The sequence below is a fragment of the Amblyomma mixtum genome, chromosome 2 (genome assembly GCF_055824585.1).
Source record: "Amblyomma mixtum isolate Tamu chromosome 2, ASM5582458v1, whole genome shotgun sequence".
In the NCBI taxonomy this organism is placed as follows: Eukaryota; Metazoa; Arthropoda; class Arachnida; order Ixodida; family Ixodidae; genus Amblyomma; species Amblyomma mixtum.
Genome location: NC_143013.1, coordinates 102,716,201 through 102,725,285, shown reverse-complemented (window position 1 = coordinate 102,725,285; position 9,085 = coordinate 102,716,201).

Genomic DNA, 9,085 nt, shown 5'->3' with positions numbered 1-9,085 from the left:
AATATTATCTCAATTCATAAGAAAGGAGACGTCAAGGACTTGAAGAATTACAGACTGGTCAGCTTACTGTTTGTTGTCTGGAAGGTATTTAATGAGGTAATCGCTAATAGAGTTGGGACAACCTTAGACTTCAATCAACCAAATGATCAGGCAGGCTTTCGTAAAGGATACTCGACAATAGACCATACTCACACTGTCGATGAGGTGACAGAGAAATGTGCATAATATAACCGACCCTTACGTATAGTATTCATTGCTTCCAAGATAGCATTTGACTCAGCGGAAACCTCAGAAGTCATGCGGGCATTGCGGACCCAGGGAGTAGAAGAGCCTTTCTGCACGGCCACGCACCCTGTCGAGCATCTCGGAGCTGGGAACGCCTGTCAGTCAGCAAGCCTGTGGTGCTTAACAAAGCAGAGGCCGCATCTGGACGTTGTACTTTCTTACTGAGTACCTGTTAATCGCACTCTCTATTTTTTCTGCGTGTGGGTAGCACGCAGAATTTTTTTAATGTGTATTTTTCTGCTATGTGCTTTGTGTTTCTCATTTACCTGTTCTGTGCCCACCCCTATGAAAGGGGATGCATTAACAAAGTAAATTTACTCCTGAGGAAGATCGATCTTCCGATGGAAACGTCGAGTCGAATAAATGTGTTTCTTTTAACGAAGCGTATACTTCGCTATATACTCCTGTAAGCAGTCAAGTACTTAAAGCTCTTGGCTGCTTACAAGAGTATATAGCGAAGTATACGTATTTATTCGAATCGACGTTTCGATCGGAAGTCCGATCTTCTTCTGGAAGAAAATCGGTCTTCCGATCGAAACGTCGAGTCGAATAAATGTTTCCTTTAACGAAGCGTATACATCGCTATATATATATATATATATATATATATATATATATATATATATATATATATATATATATATATATATATATATATACTTTAACCACTGCACTACTGCAATGGTCCTCCATAAAGTCAGCACTAAAATTCTAGTAAGGAAACATGTCAGGCAGGGAGACAAACTCTCGCCTATGCTATTCATCGCTTGTTTACAGGAGGTATTCCGAAGCCTGAATTGGAGACAGTTGGGGATAAGAATTAATGGAGAATACTAAAGTAATCTGCGATTCGCTTACGACATTGCCTTGCTAAGTCACTCAGGACATGAATTGCAAAGCATGATGAATGAGTTGAACAGTCAGATCACAACGGTGGGTTCGAAAATTAACATGCAGTAAACCAAAGTAATGTTTAAGGGAGGCGTAGCGCGAAAAAAGACAGGGACGAGAGAGACACAAGACAAAGGACAGTCTTTGTTCGCGCTACGCCTCCCTTAAACATGCTTTACCAACTGGCTCAGAACACCACTATGCTCAACCAAAGTAATGCTCAACAGTCTAGAAAGGGAAGAGCAGTTTGCAGTTGGTAGCGAGGGCCTGGAAGTAGAAAACGAATATATCTACTTTTTGTATGCAGTGGCCGCTGATGCGGATCATGAGAGGGAAATAACTAGAAGAATAACAAAGGGGTGGAGCGCATATGGCAGGTTCTCTCAAATCATGAATGGAAGTTTGCCACTATCCTTCAAGAGAAAAGAATACAACAGCTGCATCTTATCGGGGCTCACCTATTGGGCAGAAACGTGGAGGCTAACAAAGAGGGTTAAGCTGAAGTTAAGGTCAACGCAGCGAGATTCGGAAAGAAAAATGATAGGTATCTGGAAAAAGTTTGCGGGGATACGCTGTCTGCAGCTGGCAAACGGCAAGGTTAATAATTTGAGAAGTATGTGGGAGGTCTTCGTCCTACAGTGGGCTTTGTCAGGCTGATGATGAACCGTGGAAGATGCACAGCTTTCCTTTGTAGCCGTAACGCTGGGCTTCTGTGGATGCTAATGAGTAATTAGTCCCTTATTCGAAAACACAGGACTCTTCTATCAAGTATACTTTTTTTTAAAAAGAGCGCAGTTGCTTAACCTGCTTCCAAAAAACTAAGGTCCATGACTAGATGGCATCGTAGTACAGCAGCTTAACAGTAAACCGAACGGACTTGAAAATGCAGACATGAGCAGTACAACCCACAGCCCGCTCATTTCAGTAAGGGCATCAGTGGAACGCTGTGTAAAGTATTTCGAATCTAGGTGTTGGCCAGAACTCATGAAAACTTGATCGCTCCAAGCACAAAGTAGCAAGCGCGAGCCGTTGCCTATAAACCTTGCTGTACTGAATGTCCCGCCCGATGCACTGCGGAGACGAAGAACACTTCACAAAGACTTCACGAGCAGACCAACGATGGCCGAGGCTTGCACCGTGTGCAAACTGCGATCGATAACATTCTGAGGCTTCCGGGAGCGATTTTGAGAGCCAGTAGGAGCATTTACAACAAGCCCAATTCATTTAAAAGAGTACAGACATCAAATTTTCTTTGCGTATCTTCTTATGCGTGAGAATGCTTCATATAATAGAAAAAGTGAATCACATGAGCTAATTTGGGATTGAATGTTTTCTGTGATACTGTTTCAGTTGTCATTTCAACAGCCGGAAGATGACTTTGACCTCGCATGTGAATATTGTTCACGTGCGGCATGAAAACTTCTCTCTGTATAAAACAGCCTCTCGTTTGTTGTCATTCAATTTATTTGGAACGCTTGCTTTAGCGTTGCGAAGGAGCTATTATAACGGTGTTTTTCGTACCTCACGGGATGTAGGATGTGCTCTTTAACGTCATATCCATTATAAGGTTGTTGGAACAGAAGCAGGCATGAGAGCAGAATTTTAAATATCAATTATTTCGCGGTCGACGATGAATACAACTGTATTGATGCATGTATACCAGTGCATAATGCATCACTAAAGAAAACGTTCATTCAATAATTCGGTGTATAAACTAATTTAGCGCCAGCTTCTCAAGTGCTGGCATATACAGGGCACACGCAGAACCATGAACAGGTCTCACGGTTTTATACCATTAGCTTATGTCTTGGTCTACGCGACGTAGGAAATGTTCCTTAGCACCACTTCATAAAGAGGAATCGTGTGCACGTTATTCCTAACTGTCCTCGCTGAAACGCCTAAAAGGCGACCACTCCTTTCCTTGAACTCTGCAAGTAGGCCAGATAAAGGCCTAAAAGGTCCTTTGTTCTTCAAATCGTATCACCTGTGAGGGAGCCAAGTAAACCGCGAAATGTCCACTTTGTTCTCATGAGACTTTGGAAAAGTATCGTTCCTTTCTGTTCATTTTGCCTCCAGACCATTCCGATTTCTCTTAAAATGCTCACATTTAAATGATGGCACAAGCTCGAAAACCGCAACTCTTACACTTTCTCTCCTTTATTAGAGCGGGTGAAGGAACGAATCGAATTCTTTGAAGTTTGAAGTTTATTGCTTAAAATACAATAAAAATACACTCTTTTCCTACAGAAAGAGGTCCCAAAGCAACACGCTGTAATGGGACCTTTAATTCATAGCTTTATAGAGTGCAAACACCAAAAATGAAGAAAAATAAAAAATGACACGTGGTGTCCTGTTTGCCTTCAGCGACAACTCGCCCAAACTGTAGTATTATTTGTTCTTTCATGCAGGATGTGAAATGGCAAATGCAAAAGTGCCAGTATGCAATACGCTTTCACGTCTTCCCGTGCGTATATGAAAAGCCTCTGTTATCACCGGCCGGAGGTGATTATGAGAATTTCGTTTTTTGAAAACAGCAATTTCATAAATACTGGTGCCAATGCGTGGGAAAGGCCAATTCTATGGCTGGAATTCAGATCTGCAGGCCTTGTGAACGAGTATTAGTGCTTGTCCCACTCTAATCAACACATGCATGGACAGGAGTCTTCGATTTGTGGTAGGCGACTACGCAGCTGAGTTTTATGAACTGTCCTGGCTTCTACATGGCACAGCTTGTTCCTTTTATTTTCCTACCCTATATACGCTGGCTCGACCGCAGAACACTGAGGTAGATATTCATTTCTAGACCAAACCAAAACAGCAATGTCACACCTAGCCACCAATTGTTTTTTCTGTAGGAGATAGGCGGTACATGCAGACAATCAAAGCAAGTTCTGCCAGTTATTACTATTAGGCTCCACTGGGCATAACACATAGCCCATGTGGCCTTCCCATTTCCTTTCACACAATGCGCAGCTAAAATGTTCTGCGTACTCTGCTTCTTTTGCGTTGACTCCTTGGTTGTGTGACCCTCGTCTCAGTCTCGCGAAAGTTTTGAAGCTGATGAGGTGCTGACGAAGCAATTCACATCGTTATCTATTAATTCATTTTAACTTGTTTTCATGGCATGTAACTTTTTAAGATAAACAGAACCTACTTCTAGAAGCTTCAACATTAGTTCTTCTTATACATTAGTCCCAAACCATAAACAATTGACCTTATACCGTCGACCTGATTTATAACAAACCTGATGTTAACGCGGATTGCGTTCGTTGTACCCGAGGTTCGTATTAAGGGGAGTTCCCATGCTGCAGCCAGAAATAGAAAGTCCAACTCCGCTGCGCGCGTCTGTTTATTCATACTAGAGCATATTACGGCGCTTTCCAAGCTCTTCAGGACAGTCACATGCCCGTCGCCGATAGCGTTGCTGCCCACAAGCTTTTTCAGGGATGCAATACAACTAATGGCAACAGAAGCCTCCGCAGCAGCTTGCGGTAGGTCGACGTCCTTTTCATCGTCTTCATCATATTCCTGGCAATAGGAGAGCGTGCGATCTTCGCATAATAATATTATCGTTAGTGTATGACTCTCCAAAGTCAGCGTGACCATTCGCACCAATGAAGGCATACAAGGCAATATCAAGTCGGGCTAGCTGCGCATCGATGACGTCTTGCCGCAGACCTAAATGCGTTTCACAAGTAAAGCTGCTTCCATCTTTCCTGGGTTCATCAACACTTCCTTACGGAAGAAAATCTTGATGCACCGTGATCAGTCAATTGCTAACAGTATGCACTGGTGACTACCGTACGGAAATCATGCGTTTTTGGTCAATGCGTGGCCACCGCATTGACAGGAGTGGTGTTCGAGGACGAACGGGACTTTCTTCCTTAATTTGGGCCACTCTACGAACAAGAGTTGCGACACACTCGTGACACACAAGGCTTGTGACACACTCGTTGAATAAAAAAAAATCAGGGGGGCACTTTGTTGAACTAAAGTGCGGTGAGGCGAAAGCCTTAAGCGCGGTGTTGCTGCTTGTGTCACTGATGTGTGGTTAAGATGTTAAGCTTCGCCTCTAAGAGTGGAACGCGACAGCGTCTTGCAACGCTGCCAGGAAGTCCACAGAACGCCATCGCCCGTCCAGCTCTACGCCTTGGTCGTCGGTAAATTAGTTTTTGAGGAAAGGAAATGTATCTGTCTCGCATATCTCGGTGGATACCTGAACGTCGCCTACTGGGCACCTCATCCAGGCTCTTCCGGCTCGGAGATTGTGTAACGGCTTCTGCGTTTCAGAGAAATTCTGGGCGACTATTGCGAACGCCATCCGCTTTTCCCGGTCCCTGCTAAGGGCCTGAGTAAAGCCGATGAGCGAACTCTGAGGCGCCTGCAGACCAACACTCTGTTCTGTCTCGCTATAGCGAAACATTTCGACCCCAAAATTGACGGACGCTGCCCTCACTGTGGGGAAGTATCCGATATCTCCCACATGATTTGGGCCTGTCAGAAAAATCCTTCCCTTCCCCCCAATCCTTCCCCTTCCCGAGAGGCGTGGGAGGTAGCCCTGCTCAACTGCTTGAGGCTGGAGTCTCAAAGGGCTCTAGTCCAACGGGCGCGAGTAGCAGCCTCGTCTAGCGGGGTCCCGGACTAAGGACTCCACCTATGTAAAGGGCCATTTTTGGCCAGCGAACTCTCCGTTAGTTTATTAAAAAGTTGTCACCACCACCACCACCGTAACGGGAACGGAGGAAAATCGGAGTGGACGAAGACACCGCATTCGCTAGACGCGCCTTTGTTCATTCCAAACCGTCGAGTTGGCATGGCGTTAGCATGTTCGTCTCGCACTCCGGAGACCGGGGTTTGATTCCCCAACTCAACCAATTCCCTGCACGGTCATATTTATTTATTTGCTTTACTAATTTACTTGTAGCATAGCTATACCATCCCTTTAATTGGTTGCATGGTTATTAGCCAAACTGCAATTGTCCACGTTTGAAATTCGCGCACTGGGACGTCACGACCATTTAGACCAAATGAAAAGCGTGACATTTCTGTCGATAACTCCTGCTTACAACGATGAGACATTAAAGGATTCCGCCTTAAAGGTGCCCTGCGACGTAGATAAAGCATGGTGTCTTTATTCTTTGTATGCAGAGTAAGGGACATTGTGAGTCCCGAACGCGCAATGAGGTCACCGAAATCATATTTGATATTTTAATCTTCGCTAGAAATGCTTGTTTCGAGCCGATGGTGTCGCAACGCGGCGGCCATTTGCGGCAGCGGAAATGAGGCGGCATCCAGATAGGGCGCTGCCTTTCTCATTGGTTGGGGCGTCCAGTTTGCATATTGTTCCTTTATAGTGTACTAGAATTAGGATTCATTCTAGTACACTATAGTTCCTTTATACTTGCGAAATGAATCCAAAATATTATGTCTCTGAGTACTGAAAGCTTTTCGCATGCCACAAAAACTGGAAAGAAGCAGGGAAAGCGAATGAAAACTAACAAGAATACAGCTAGGGGCGACATTTTCCATTCCGCTTCAAACCTTCGTGGCAGCCAGCGCTGTTCAGAAAACCTTGGCTCAAACCAGAAAGCGCGCGCGTCGAGACCGGCCGTGACCATACCAAGACGGCAGCGAAAAAAAAAGCCAGTCGACAAGAAAGGCCGGACAGGAGACCGGAGTCGAGTTTGGGGGGGAGGAGGGCTACTGCCTACCGCCTTCCAGTCCGACTAAAAAAGAATCTTCGGGGAGCTTCCTTTGTTGTTTGTCACCCCTGCCCTGAGTACGGCGTCGCGTACACGGGGGGAAGACGCCGTCAAAATGAGCGGATGTCTACAGCCCCGACAAAGCAACAACTGCATGCACGCTTCCGCTGCGTGTGCGCCAGGCGCGGTTCTGATTGGTAGCGCCCAATCTCGGTACTGGGTGAGTGAAATGGGCGAGTGAAGTGCGTTTTCGTCTGAGCTTTTCATTTCGAATTTTCAGAGTGGAATAACTTTCGTTTGCATGCTCCGATTTCAATAATTCTTTTTGCTCTGGTCTCTGGAAAGCATGACGAATCTATTTAATGATATTAACTGGTACCGAGGAAATCATCGCGGTGCCCCTTTAAAAGTGCCTCGCACCGTCCAGGCACTTTTGCCGCTTCTGCAGAGCACCAGAATGTAGCTTCCAAAGCAATGAGCCTTGCGAGTATTCCGGTTGACACAGTTCGGCCACCAGTCACTGCTGTCAATACTCGTGCACACCATGGTAATGCGAAGCGCTAGGAGTGGCCTATAAAGACATAAGTTTTTGACCGCCGCATTCAGCAAAACATTTTGTAGCCCTTCCATACATCCCGTAATATTTTTCGCCTTTGTGTGGTAGCATTGTTTGTTTAGTTTGTCACAATCCACACCTCCAAAGGAGTTTTCGATCCCTGGGTCGAGTTTGCAGCCCTTTTTTGTTCGCTGTAACTGAGTTATGTGGCCGTACTTGTTTTGTATCTGAGATTCAATGTACATGCCTAATGCATACTTTGACGGTGGCACCACCATCGTTCGTAATAAGCGAGCATTCTTTATAGCTAAGGCCGTTATAAGTGGGCTCGACTCTATTGGTTTAACTTTAGTAAGAGCAACAACACAATCCGGATTTCAGCCTCACATGTGGTTTCACTTATTAGCGTGGGAGGGTTCAGGCTACCGTTCAGCGGAAAACTTGGCGTCTCCTAACGGCGTCACTGTGTCGAGAAATCCAGGCCACGCGTGTAAGTCTCCAAGGAGAATAATTGAAAAGAGGACTTGTAACACGCAGTAATAGTCAGCGCATATGTGTCCAACAATTTAACTTTAAAATGTTTTTTGATTTTGCATAAAGTATTTCTTTTATATATTTTAGTGTGGACTTAAACTCAAGCCCCTTGAGCGGTCAGCCAGGCACGCTGGCGTTTAGATTACGTAAGGACGTTTACTGGTCTGAGGTGCAAGAAGGGTGACGTGTGTGTATGTGTGCGTGATGGTTTAATTGCCAGCTTTGTAATATGACAATTATTGGAGCCAACACGAGAAGTGCTAATTAGTGACATAATATTGTGCTAATCAGTGAGATACTAACGAGATTCCGGTAAACTACTGTATGAAAAACCTCAAAGACAAGAACGCGGAAACAGAGTTGTGATAACTGTGATAAATGAGTGAGTGTGAAAAAAGAACAGCGGCTGCATGTGACGAGACACCGCTGAAAGGAACTATGCACGCTGTTGCGTCACACCCTTATAACCAGAGGCTAGGTCTCCTCCTATTTTTTTTCACTCACTGCTTCCCGAAATCTACGGATGGAATCCCAGGATTCAGAGAAATAGCAAATGACACTGAATGTACAAACACTCCACACTTGTACTAACTCGCCCACTCTCTTCGTTTTTCCCCGCCCTCCATAAACTAATCTTTTCTTGAATCCCGCCTTCGACAGCGCCAGCTAACGGTGATCATTAGTGTAGAGGTGTTGCAACACCTTTCACTTTTTGTTCGTTTCAGCCTGGGGAGAAAGCAATTCTGGTCCCGGACATAATTTTGAAAAGAATTGTTAGCGCTGGCGCCGGCGGAGCGTATTATTGCCGGCATTTTATGTCCATCAATTCCAACATTTCTTTTTTCAGTCTAAGAAAGACATAACTTCAGAAAAGAAATGCTTTATTTGGCTTTATCATTACCTTGCATAAATTCTTTGGACTGAGCCGACCAAGAGCGGCAGATGTTTTCTTTTAAAACCACAGCTTTTTACCTCGAAATACAAAAACGTCTTTGTATATCCTACGCTCAGCACTCCTGGGGAAGCATTCGGCTACAAAGACGTGAAGTGCTGATCTGTCCAATAAGAAAGGTACAGTACATCTCCACAGATGCCCTTTGCAATGAACGAAAAATAA